This window comes from Eptatretus burgeri, unplaced genomic scaffold (assembly GCF_056783735.1).
Source record: "Eptatretus burgeri isolate ZD-2024b unplaced genomic scaffold, Ebu_testis_v1 Ebu_testis_scaffold_82, whole genome shotgun sequence".
NCBI classification, from domain to species: domain Eukaryota; kingdom Metazoa; phylum Chordata; class Myxini; order Myxiniformes; family Myxinidae; genus Eptatretus; species Eptatretus burgeri.
In genome coordinates this window covers 30,001-42,500 of record NW_028222032.1, presented here as the reverse complement: position 1 = coordinate 42,500, position 12,500 = coordinate 30,001, and the positions used below count along the sequence as shown (strand labels likewise).

At 45.1% G+C, this 12,500-nt stretch overlaps 1 protein-coding gene across 18 annotated transcripts in view; it reads left to right on the top strand.

Moving 5' to 3' along the window:
• The window catches only part of LOC147007596 (uncharacterized), an 89,034-nt gene that overhangs the window by 60,900 nt on the left and 15,634 nt on the right, over positions 1-12,500 (top strand). For 3 of the 18 annotated variants that reach the window (XR_015054080.1, XR_015054083.1, XR_015054081.1), the window contains exons 6-9: positions 3,489-3,641; positions 3,880-4,017; positions 7,249-7,300; positions 9,609-9,716. The exons of 8 other annotated variants lie outside the window; for them this stretch is intronic. The gene's annotated coding sequence lies outside the window, so the exon portion shown is untranslated. Of the gene's footprint in view, positions 1-3,488; positions 3,642-3,879; positions 4,018-5,223; positions 5,258-7,248; positions 7,301-9,608; positions 9,717-12,500 lie in introns of those variants that run through there. 7 more of the 18 variants (XR_015054082.1, XR_015054084.1, XR_015054085.1 and 4 more) reach the window with 5 other exon arrangements.

The window sequence follows — 12,500 nt, the reverse complement described above, 5'->3', positions numbered from 1 at the left end:
ATTAACCCACTTAGTTTTATTGATCCACCTATGATCACCCCACCTGGTGTTCTTGATCCATCGATGATCAACCCACCTGGTGTTGTTGATCGACCTATGATCAACTCACCTGGTGTTGTTGATCCACCTCTGATCAACCCACCTGGTTTTATTGATCCACCTATGATCAACCCACCTGGTGCTATTGATCGACCTATGATCAACCCACCTGGTTTTATTGATCCACCTATGATCAACCCACCTGGTGTTGAACAACCTATGATCAACCCACCTGGTGTTGATCCACCTATGATCAACCCACCTGGTGTTATTGATCCACCGATGATCAACCCACCTGGTGCAACTGATCCACCTATGATCAACCCATCGAGTGTTGTTGATCCACCTATGATCATCCCACCTGGTGTTTCTGGTGCAGGGATAATGTGGAATGTCATGTTAAGCATGTTCACTTTGTCGTTTTAAGGGTTAACTGGAGTATCACGTGACACTGTGGTCCCTGCAGGTGGATCACACAGAGGACGGTGAAAACACGTCGAATTGCGCCATTTCCCTTTGAGATATCACGATGTACAGTACATTCTCTAGATCGTTTTGGCCCCACCTTTCAATGGTGAAGAATTACTTGAAAAATTAAATAGATATTCTCGGATCCGGATCCGGATCTTCACCAAAATCGAATCAGTTCGTCCTTGTCTCACATCCAACCTGTCCACACCAAGTTTCATCGGAATCCATGCACACCGTTTTAAGATATCCTGCTCACAGACAAAAAGACAAACAAACAGGTGAATACCGAACGGACGTCCACGTTCGGTGGCACAGGTAACGAGAAATTCCCTGACTGGGGTCTCGTGCCCACACTCGAAGTCTCATGTGCACACTCAGGGTCTCGTGCCCACACTCGGGGTCTCATGTGCACTCTCAGGGTCTCGTGCCCACATTCGGGGTCTCATGTGCACACTCAGGGTCTCGTGCCCACACTCGAGGTCCCGTGCCCTCACTTAGGGTCTCGTGTCCACACTCGGGGTCTCATGCCCACACTCGGGGTCTCGTGTAAATACCTGCGGTCTCGTGCCCACACTCGGGGTCTCTTGCCCACACTCGGGGTCTCGTGCCCACACTCGGGGTCTCGTGCCCACACTCGGGGTCTCTTGCCCACACTCTCGGTCTCGTGTCCACACTCGGGGTCTCGTGCCCACACTCCGGATCCGGATCCGGATCTACACCAAAATTGAATTGATTAGTCTTTATCACACACCCAACCTGTCCACCAAGTTCCGGCTTCATTCGTCCATAACCTTATGGGAGATCCTGCTATATATCGATTTTGGCCCGATCTCTCAATGGGAAAGAATCACTGAAAAACATTCAAGTATCGGGATCCCGATTTTCACCAAAATATAATCATTTCATCCTTGTCACACATCCAACCTCTCCACCAAATTTTCTCCAAATCTGTCCACAACCTTTGAGATATCCTGTTCACAGACAGACAAACTGACAAAAACACAGACAGTGGAGAAAACATCACCTCCATTCACCTTCGGTGGCAGAGGTAAGAGGAGCACAACAGAGCTGGAGAAATATTTCAAGACCACCAATGCCTCTGGTATAGAGAGAAGGTTTTAATGGTTTAAAGGAGGGGAATCTTGGAAGTGACAGCAGTTGTGTGAAGTTTGGAGCTCTTTTCATGACAGATCATTTAAAGCCTTTCATTCCATGATACTTGACAAAGGACCTCCCCTTTCTCAGAATCACAAGGCTGCAGTGGGCTTTGGAGGCCAAATCGCAGATATCATCTGTCCAATTAGACAGGATGTAGTGTATTTTGAGATTTGGGAGTTTGAGAAAGTGCTCATCTTCAAGAGAAATGTATGAGGATGAGGAGTGTGTGTTGGGGTTGAGATAGGGTGGGAGGGGAGGTGGGGGGGGGTCGTATTGTCGTACAGAAAAACAAAACCTGGTGAGTGGAGAGGGCGACTCGGAAGAAAACAGGACCATTCAGCCTTATAAGAGATTGTGGTTGATCCCATGGAGTATCGAAATATTTGAAATTCAACCATTCTCCACGTGTCTGATGTTCAGTGAGATTGCTCTCATGATGGTGTGGCACATGCATCATGGACCAAAAGGCTTTTTCCTCCTGTCTTGCTTTCCTAATGTTACAATATAAACTCAATATGTCTCGTACAATATGAACTTCCTTTCCTCAAAAATAAGTTTCTGCTCACACTCAGTGACCCAAAAACCAAAAGATTTCCACTGTAAGGCTAACCACCTGCCCGATGAAGAAGTCAAGCTGTGATTCTCCATGATTACATGGTCAAAGTATTCAGTTTGATCTGGAGAGAAGGGCTATTATTAATCAGTTAGAAGTCAGACAAATTTCTATGTGCATCTTTAAATTCGAAGCAAAGGTTGGGAGGATACTCGAGAAGTATGCACACTTCCCTCCAAGCTGTTTCGCTTTTCGTGCTCGCCCGCCATTTCGAGCTCATCCGTCATTTCATTTCGAGCTCTTCTGCCATTTCGTGCTTGTCCGCCATTTTGGGCTCGCCCGCCATTTCGGACTCGTCCGCCATTTTGAGCTCGTCCGCCATTTTGAGCTCGTCCGCCATTTCGGGCTCGCCTGCCATTTTGGGCTCGTCCGCCATTTTGAGCTCGTCCGCCATTTCGTACTCGCCCGCCATTTTGAGCTCGTCCGCCATTTCGGGCTCGTCCGCCATTTTGAGCTCGTCCGCCATTTCGTACTCGCCCGCCATTTTGGGCTCGTCCACCATTTCGGGCTCGTCCGCCATTTTCGGCTCGCCCGCCATTTTGAGCTCGTCCTCCATTTAAAACTCGCCCGCCATTTCGAGCTTGTCCGCCATAACAGAGACAGGTGATCATCCTCTCTTATGGAAAGGACATTCCAGGCACTCACCCGAAGTGACAGCCTCAGGTTAACCCAAGGAGACCGTCGTCTGGTGTACGAAACCTGAGCACCACTCGGACACACGTGACCGTAATTTGACCCGGGAAGGTTACCACGTGGTTTTCCTCCTATCATCATGAATGAGGGTCCCGAAGGGTCCTGAATTAACTTTTTCCTCAAAAGTTGATGGAATCAATCGGAACTTGCACAGACACAATGTCAGGGTTCCCTCATTAATCCCTGAAAGTTTCAGCTTCCTCAGTCAAATCCTCCCGGAGGAGTAGGTGATACATACCCACCTACATACCCACATACCCATATATAACTTCGTGATGGAGGGAAGATTGTCGATAAATACAAAAACAGAAAATAAAGAACGTTGTTTGGTATCGAGGGAATTATCACCGACGAACTCGGACTCGATTTTCCACTTTCACAACACAATGTGAAACACAAACAATCCGTTAAAACGAAACGTTCAATCTTTGTATTTATTTTAAATCATGGACACGTGATGTGGCGGGAACCAATCAGACACCGCGATCTCCCTGTTCGCTTTTTCCCCAAACAGCTCGCGCTCTTCACTCGGTTACCACAGCGTACCGTCCTTCACCGACACGACATGCGGTCCACCATGACCCGAGATCTCAGAGAGAACACCCCGGGATCCCCGGGATGGTTCTCCGGAACACCGCGGGTCCATGGTCGGTTCACCCGAGACCCGGTACGTGACGTTCACTCGTACCAAGAACTTGTGTTTCCCTTACTGATCCGTGCTGTGTACTATAACACAGGAACTCATTGATTGAGTGAATGTCACGATGTCTGGAGCGGAGCCGGAATTGAATTATGAATGGAAATCCCATGCATGACATGTTACCCTCCCTCCCTCTTGTACATGTATGACATCATTTTATACCTCATCACTTCATTCCTCTTTAATCTCGTTCACAACAAATCAGATGAAGATTTACTTGTGATTATGGGCCTCTGCACCGGCACACAATGGCCTGTTCTTGAGGACTGCAGTGGCATCGTTAACGTCCTCGATGAATCACTGGATGAGAAGACAAGATACTTACCTTTGCTTTCAGAGGAAGGTATGCTCACTGATGCAACACCTTCCCTGTGCATCACCAGGTTGGGAGTTTATAGCTCGTCCTGTAACAACCTTATTTTAGGCCAAATTATGTTCAATATTATATTTAAAGATGGAAAGGTTGAACTTCGTTACCACGAAACCAGTCGGCTGTTTGTAAAGCAGAGTTCGTGAGAGTTTACCAGGAAACGAATTAATTTTGCTCGATCGATGGAAGTCACAAGTTCAAGGTCAAAGTTTGACCCAAAATCATTTTTCACGAAATTTTAACCTCAAGCTGTGACCTCGACCTTTTGACCTGCTGTAAGAACTGTTATGAAACCATTGTCACGGGATAGGTGTGTTTGTACCGATAAAATATGAAAGTATACCTGGTGTTGGTTTAATGGTTGGGGTGGTGGGCTTGGTTTACATGGGTCCTCAGTTCAAATCCCACTTGGCTGTTGAATTAATACCAGGTGGGGTTGACTCAGCTTGTCATCCTTCTGAGGTTGGCAAAGTGATACCAGCTTGTGGGATGATTGAGCCGTTTGAGTGTCCTGTGTCAGAGTGGTCACCTGTCCAGGATTGTGTCCAATAACCCAGGTAACTGCTGTAGCAGCACTGATGCTCTCTCTGTACAGAGTGTGGTCTTCATGGATGGATCATAAAGGACACGTTTAACAACATCACCCATCACTGAGGGTCAGGGACTTGAATTCTCATGACCACCTGACTCATTAAATAATTTATAGTTAATCATCACCTCTTTTAATTGAGGAAAGTGTGAAAATGTAAAATTTAAAGCTTAATTCGTGTTTGTTTACTTGTTTACCAGCAAATACTACCTGTCGCTTCGGTGATGGGAATATTCAAGATAGGAGGGAGAGGGGGAAGGGGAAGAGGGAGAGGAGGGACGAGGGAAAGGAGGGATGGGAAGGATAGAGGCGAGGAGGGAGGTGAGAGTGGATGAAGGTGAGAGGGGAAGAGGGAGAGAGGGGGAGGGGAAGGAGAGAGGAGGAAGAAGGTTGGAGAGAGAAGAATAGGGGTGGGATAGTGAGGGATAGGGATGATAGAGAGTGATAGGGGTGAGAGAGGGGAGGGGAGGGGGAAAGTGTGGCGCGGGAGAGGAGGGAATTGACTGAATGCAATGGGTTCTTCGGTATTTGAATAGCAAAATGAATTATCTAAAATTTGTCCTTGTCTGATTTTTTATTTTCGTCCCAAGGTCAAGGTCACAAGGTCAAAAACTTAGAAAACTGCGAATTTTGATGTAAAAATCATTCGATCGCCCAAACCTTGAGAGCGAGGATGACAATATTTTTTATGCATAATCCTGAGGTCATTCCCCACCTAAATTATTGAAACCATTTTGCTCTATCTCGAACACCTTGCCCGTGGCGCCTCCTTCAAGTTTGTTAACCTCCGCCATCTTCGAAGATGGATGGAGGTTGCTGTTTTCACCCCTTTCTGTTTGTTTGTTTGTTTGTTTGTGAACAGTATAACGGTAAAACTCCTCTTCGGATTTCGACGAAACTTGGTGAGCGTGGGGGGGGGGGAGGTTAGGTATGGTCCAAGGATCATGCCATTAAATTTTGGACTTGGTCCCCCCCCCAAAAAAAAATATTGTTGAATTTTTTTTTTTGCATTTCTGCATGTTTTAAGTGATTTCCAACCCCCCCAAAATAGAGAAAATTTTTTTTGCATTTCTACATGTTTTCAGTAATTTCCAACCCCCCAAAAAAATTACCCCCCCCAAAAAAAAATTTAGAGAAAAAAAAATTTTTTTTTTTGCATTTCTGCATGTTTTAAGTGATTTCCAACCCCCCCAAAAATAGAGAATTTTTTTTTGCATTTCTACATGTTTTCAGTGATTTCCAACCCCCCCATAAAAATTACCCACCCCCAAAAAAAAATTTAGAGAAAAAAAATTATTTTTTTTTGCATTTCATGTTTTAAGTGATTTCCAACCCCCCCAAAATTTTTCGAGAAAAAATTTTTTTTTTTGCATTTCTACATGTTTTAAGAGATTTCCCACCCTTCCAAATTTTTACCCCCCCGAAAAGATTTTTTTTTTTTTTGCATTTCTACATGTTTTAAGTGATTTCCAACTCCCCCAAAAATTGTTGGAGAAAAAATTGTTAAAAGTTTTTTGCATTTCTACATGTTTTCAGTGATTTCCAACCCCCAATTGTTATTATTGTTATTACCCCCCCAAAAAATAATTGTTAGAGAAAAAAAAATTTTTGCAACTTTTTTTCAACAAAATTTCGATTTCTTTTTTTTGCATTTATACATGTTTTAAGTGATTTCCAACCCCCCCTCCCCCCAAAAAAAAATGTTGGAGAAAAGAACTATAACTCTGTCAGTACTGTTGACATCATATTTCATGAATAAGATATAAGGTTCACTTGAGTGACCCAGCAGTATTGGCGGCGGAGGTTTTGCACTCTCCCGAGTGCTCCCCCTCTAGTTTTTACGCTGATTTCATCAAAGTATGGATAATCCCAAGAGTGCAAAATCCCATATAGCCTATATGACGTTATATTGTTCCTGGAATGTTCCAGAGGAAGTTTTGCACCAAATAATCCTTGACCTTTGATCTTCAAAGGCCACAAAGGTTAAATTTTCAAAGTTGTTGGAATCGAACCATGTTTTCGACCTTCTTTGACGAACGAACTCCAATAAGCTATAGCACGTATCCTGTTTCCTTATTTTAATGTCCACAACATTGTTTTGTGACCTTTAAAGGTTTTGCAAAGGTCAAATTTTGAAAGTTGTTGAACGAAGTTGGAACAGACAGGCGTAGAGGGGGCGGGGTTTTCCCCGGCTCGACCGTAACCCCGCCCAGAAAGGGCGGATCCATGGAGGTCCCTGTCCAATCAGGACGATCAGCGGGTCAGCCCCGCCCCACTCAGAGTCTCAGAGTGTGAGTGTTTGCAGAGTTGTCGAGTTCGGAGGGTTCATAATTCAGAGAGTTGGGAGTTCTTTGGAGGGAGCAGTTCTTGGAAGGCAGTTTGGGTTGGTTTTGTTGCTTAAATTTTTTAATTGTTTATTTATTTGTGCAGAGATCTCAGGATCGGAGTGGAATTTGCATCGTATTCACATACGTGATGAAGCTTCATGTGTTTTAAAATGAGTGTAACTTTTAATGGAACCAACTTGCTTCCCGTTCTCTTCTTGGTTTAATGGAACCAACCAACACCAATGGAACCATAAGGTGGACATTTGTTTTCTCTTTTCTTTCCTTCAGGGATTTCAAGAAAAAACTGGGCCACCTGGTCCTCCAGGAGTCATGACCTCAGGTAAAGACAAGAGCAAGTTCATCAATAATATTGTTGCGGATTCGCGCCCGCCGGCGTGCTGACGGCCACGTAACTCGAATCGCGGCACGTCGCCCACCGGACGGACAATCCAGTCGTGACCCTCTCGGACTAACGCCGGGAACCAGTCACGGGTGGACCTTTCGGTCTCACCGCGATCGTGCCAATCGGCCCCCGCGTGGGATAGGGTTGCTCGCCAAATTCGACCTACCTAAGTACCCACACGGAGGGTAGACCGGGCGATCGCACCTCGCCGCAGGTCGACTTCGGACACGGGCCACTTAAGCGACCCGTTCCGTACTATCGGGATAACCGAGCGGTGTTATTCGTCGGCCTCGACGGTTCGATTAATTATCGGGCGTCTTAGCCCACGACCAACCCTTTACGTGAAGCAAGATGGGGATTCAATGAAAGAAATGACGAAGCGAAGCGGGAAAACAGTTCAACAATAAGCACATTTATTTCGCGATGAACGGAAAGCACACATATACAATTACACCAAAAGCAAATGTAAAAGAAGAAGAAGAAGACAACGCAATATTACACAAAAAGCAAATGCAACAATGCAGATCTATCCGACTACCGGGCACACGGCAACACTTATACAATTTTACTTCACAGACGGTGCCGACAACACATATTCCCAAAGCAAAAGAAAAGAGAACCACCCTCCAGGATGAGGGGGGTAGGCGGGCCTGGGGCCGAGACCGTGTCGGGCCTACCCGTCTGATGATGAGACGCGGAGCGGCGGTGGTGCCTCAACTCCGCGGGCCTCGCGGACAGTGTCTGGTAGGGGGTGGGAAGGGGGCCCCCTTTGTCGCACTATCTCAGCGCGGGGGGAAACAGGAGGGGGTTGCTGATGCTCGGGGAAAGGAGGATTTCACAAAATCTCGGGTCCCGCGACGAGCGTCTCCACCACGACCTCGGTCGCGCCGCCGGCCTCTCTCTCCGCAGTTCCCCGAATCCGACGCGAGCACCCCCTCAACCGCCTTCGCCGCCGCCGCCTCTCCACAGCTTCGTCCTCTTCACTCCGACTCTTGACTCGTCCCAACTGCGAACTCCCAACTGCGAACTGCCAACTGCGAACTGCCAACTGCGAACTGCTCTCTTCTGACGAACGCAGTCGTTTTTATAAGCCCCGTGGCTTCGCTCTTTCATCTTTGACCCTCTGCCTCCGACCTTTCACCTCGCTCCCCATTGGCCCGAGGAAAAGTGGGCGTGAATGCTTTTTGATCCATGAATTTGCATATAGCGACCGCCCTCCAACGCCCTGGAGGTGGGGCCAAATCGCCCCTCGCTCACCGATTGGACGGAACAAAAGTGGGCGTGAGTCGTTTTTGATCCGTTTTTCTGCGGAAAGTCCGTGATGTTTTTGAACACGCTCCTCGGTGCGCGCCCCGCACGAGTCCAGCATCGGTGCCCACGAGTGGCGCGAGATGACGGTGATGCGATGGTGGCGAGTTGTGACGGTAAAGGTCGTGGCGGTTGTGGTGAAGCGGCGTTGTGGTTGGTGGTTGTTGTGACAGCTGTTGAGACGTGGTTGGTGGTGGTAATAATGGCGGCTGGTCCAAAATATAGTAAAAGAAAAACGGCTATCCTGAAGAGTCGCAGCCCTCATGAATGACATTTATTCCCTCTAGACAACGGGTTTGGGCCTAACTACACATATACTTACCGAGATATCTCACCTAAGGGACCTGAATGGTGGTTTGCGAATTTGGTCAACCACAACAATATATTTTCCTGGAAGCCTTCATGTCACCGACAGTGATGGAATGATTTATTTCCCATTGATAGACGATGATATATGAGTGTGTTCTGTCTGATTTCACAATTGGTGAATCTTCGAGATGTTGGATGCCGCACTCACAACATCCTTCTGAGGACATGGGAAGTCTGCTTCCTTTCACTCTTCACATGTATTATTGTCCTTATATCCACAAGAGTGGAAGAATTAATGAGTGGCAGGAATTGAATCCTGTGTGTGTGTGTGTGTGTGTGTGTGTGTGTGTGTGTGTGTGTGTGTGTGTGTGTGTGTGTGAGTGTTTACACAGTTGTTACGATGTATGTGTGCACATTAAATGTGTGTAAATTTACAACTGTGTGTGTGCGGGTCATTGTGTACGCATGTGTATAATTGTTGGAGTGAAGTGTTTTAGTGACAATATAATTGGACTTGATCACAGGTGTTATTTGTGATCAGTGTAATCATTATGTCAATTAAATGACAGTTTTAGAGTTGTAATTGTATTTTTTGTAAGTTTTGTTTTTTTCTCATTGCTTTTTTTAGGGTTCAACAGGCCAGACTGGACCCATGGGAGAGCGGGGTCACCCTGGCCCTCCTTGTCCACCGGGTGAGCTGGGACTGCCAGGTTCAGATGGAAAAGAAGGCATGAAGGTCGGAAATAACAGTTTTATGTTTATACTGCAATACAATTTTTAGTTAAAGCAACAACAACCAACAACAACAACAACAACAACAAACAAGGGGTTGGGAGTAATTTGGGTGTTGAAATGTGTTTCGATAAACAGTATGAGTAAAGGTGATAACTTGATTTTGCAATTTCAGATTGATAGTTGAGGGTATAAACTGAATTTTAATCTCACTCTCCAGGGATTGATGTATTAAATTATTTAACACAGGTGTTTAAACTCTGACACAAATTCAGGTAAATTGGTCTCAATGTAAAGTGATGAGAACACACTTGTTCGAGAAGAAAAGTATAATTCCTGGATGCTGTCCTTCGAATAACCCAAGTGGTTTTTAATGACCTTTGTTGAACCTTTCACCTCCGAAATCATTGTTTTTAATCTTACCGTTCATATTGACCCCCAGGATATCCATGGTAATCGTCATGGCCAATGAAATTTAGAGTTTATAATCTGTCCCTCACCTCTTGATCTCTCAAAATCTTGGAGTTACTCAGTGAGGACTAGAATATGGAATACCCACACTGTTGATGAGAGTGGAAATATCACAACAACACTCTCAATGTCAAACTTCCAGGGTTATCGTGTCCATAGGCTCATGAATTACCCCCACAAGTGTGTGGATCAGGTGGTTTATTCTCATCACACCAAGCTCCTCGACGCACATTCGTGGAGCACCCAAAACCCCCACATTAACACGTCATCAACTTGGGGGAAAAACACAAGCCATGGTAAAGCAAGCTCAAGACACAGCTGCTTCTTCTACTGTGTGTGTACCATCATTGGCTGGGGGTACAGCTGTGCAACTGATGCAATACCCTCTGCTGATTCTGTCAGGAATTTTTAATTTGTTCATGGTGCCAGCGATAGCTCGCCTACTCTTCAAAAAGGACACCGTGGGATCTTTAACATCCACCAACTAATCCCAGGAGATGGGACGTGTATGTTTACGTCCAACCAAGCGACGGAACACACATTTATGAATCACCCTGCCTGTGAAACACTGAGATGACAGTTTAAAGCTGTGTTTGCATTCAAAGCGAGGCTGGACAGCTTTAAAGTGAGTGTACCAACCTGTGGGCCATTCTGCCAGCCCAAGACACCCACTGTCCCCTTTTATAAACTTAACCGAACAGGTGTGGTAATCTTAATCCTGATGAAGCAGCACTTTATGGATGGAAAGAAGTAAATTAAAATGGAGGTCTCATAATAATTAGCATTCTCAGGTCACACACTCAGAGGTCTCAGGACTTATTTGTCTCGAAAAACAAATCATTAAAATCACAATGACTAAATTATGTTTTCCTTCCATCTCATCTGTCATGCGGTCGATGAAAGACTTCCCTGGAAAGAAATCACATCATATATACCAGAGTTCATGACTGGGAAGTTTATCATTGAGCCGGGATAAAATAGTAGGATCAAAATGTCATATGACCCCCAAAAAATTGCAAGAAAACGTTTTATGGAATCTTTTTGTTTTATTTGGTCTTCAGAACAACATATTAAAAGTTACCAAAAATGGACTACCACAAAGGGTCGAAATATGGCGTCAGTAAAAATAACTAAATGGACGATTGACATCCAAACAAAAACTGATTAAAATACTCCAAAATACCAAAAGTGTTACACAGTCTACCCTCGAGAAATTAGTTTTGATCTGTCGAGCATATGTTCCAACGTACCTTCCACCGAATATTTAGTGTTCATTTTCATCATCTGAAACTGGCTCAGTAACCACATAACCACAGTTGCCTTCTTGGCAAGGTCCACAAGCTCTGGTCCATTCAAGGCCATGTTTATTACAGCTACATTTCAGTATGTTGCATCCTGTCGTGCAGTTGCAATGGATCATTTTGAGCAGAATGTCTGGTGCAGGGCTCTGATGCATCAGGAGTGGAATATTTTTGTCCTCTTGCACATCCAAGCCCCATTCAGTAGGGTTCATGCCGTCTTCCTTGCCCATCCAAACCATGACTTGTCAGTACGTCTGCCGAGAGTGAAGGTTTGTGACCGAGGTTGTTGGACGCAGTCTTTTTGGTTGTCACGAAGGTCTCTGCGGCCACTTTCATGCAAAGGAACTTCTAGCGTAATGATAACTGTTCGGACTGTTCAAGTCCCGTGAACGCCACAATACATTTGTGGAGAACAAAATTTTTTTTTAATTTCAACAATTTTCTGAAAGAAATGGTACATTATTTGAAAAAAAGTGCAAGGGTGTCAATATTTCGGGCCACTACTGTCTGCATGTGATTCAATTTAAATAAAATAAAGATTGTAAAAGTCGTATAAATAAATTAATTCTGGAAGTTTACCGCCTGACATAGTGGCTATGACACCACCCGAGCGAACACGTAACGTGAGTTATTCGTGCCTGTTGTGTGTGTCCTTTATGATGTCCTTATAAACAGTAAGTTTCCTGTTTGAAATGATTTTCAATTTTTAGCTCGCCTGTTCGAAGAACAGAGAGCTATAGCGATACCCCTGGCGTGAGCGTCACCATGAGCGTGAAAATGTTAAAGTTTTTGATGCAAGTTATTTTTTCCTGTCTAATGTTTTTATCTTCCACACTATTTTTTATACGCTCGATATATAAATATATATATATTTTTATCGGGGCGTATTATGTGATACCGGTCGTCCGTCCGTCCGTCTGTCTGTCCGTCCGTCCGTTCCTGTCCGCACTCTAACTCCCAAAGTTTTCAACTTTCACGTTTCATATTTGGTACATAGGTACAGACTGTGGAGACGG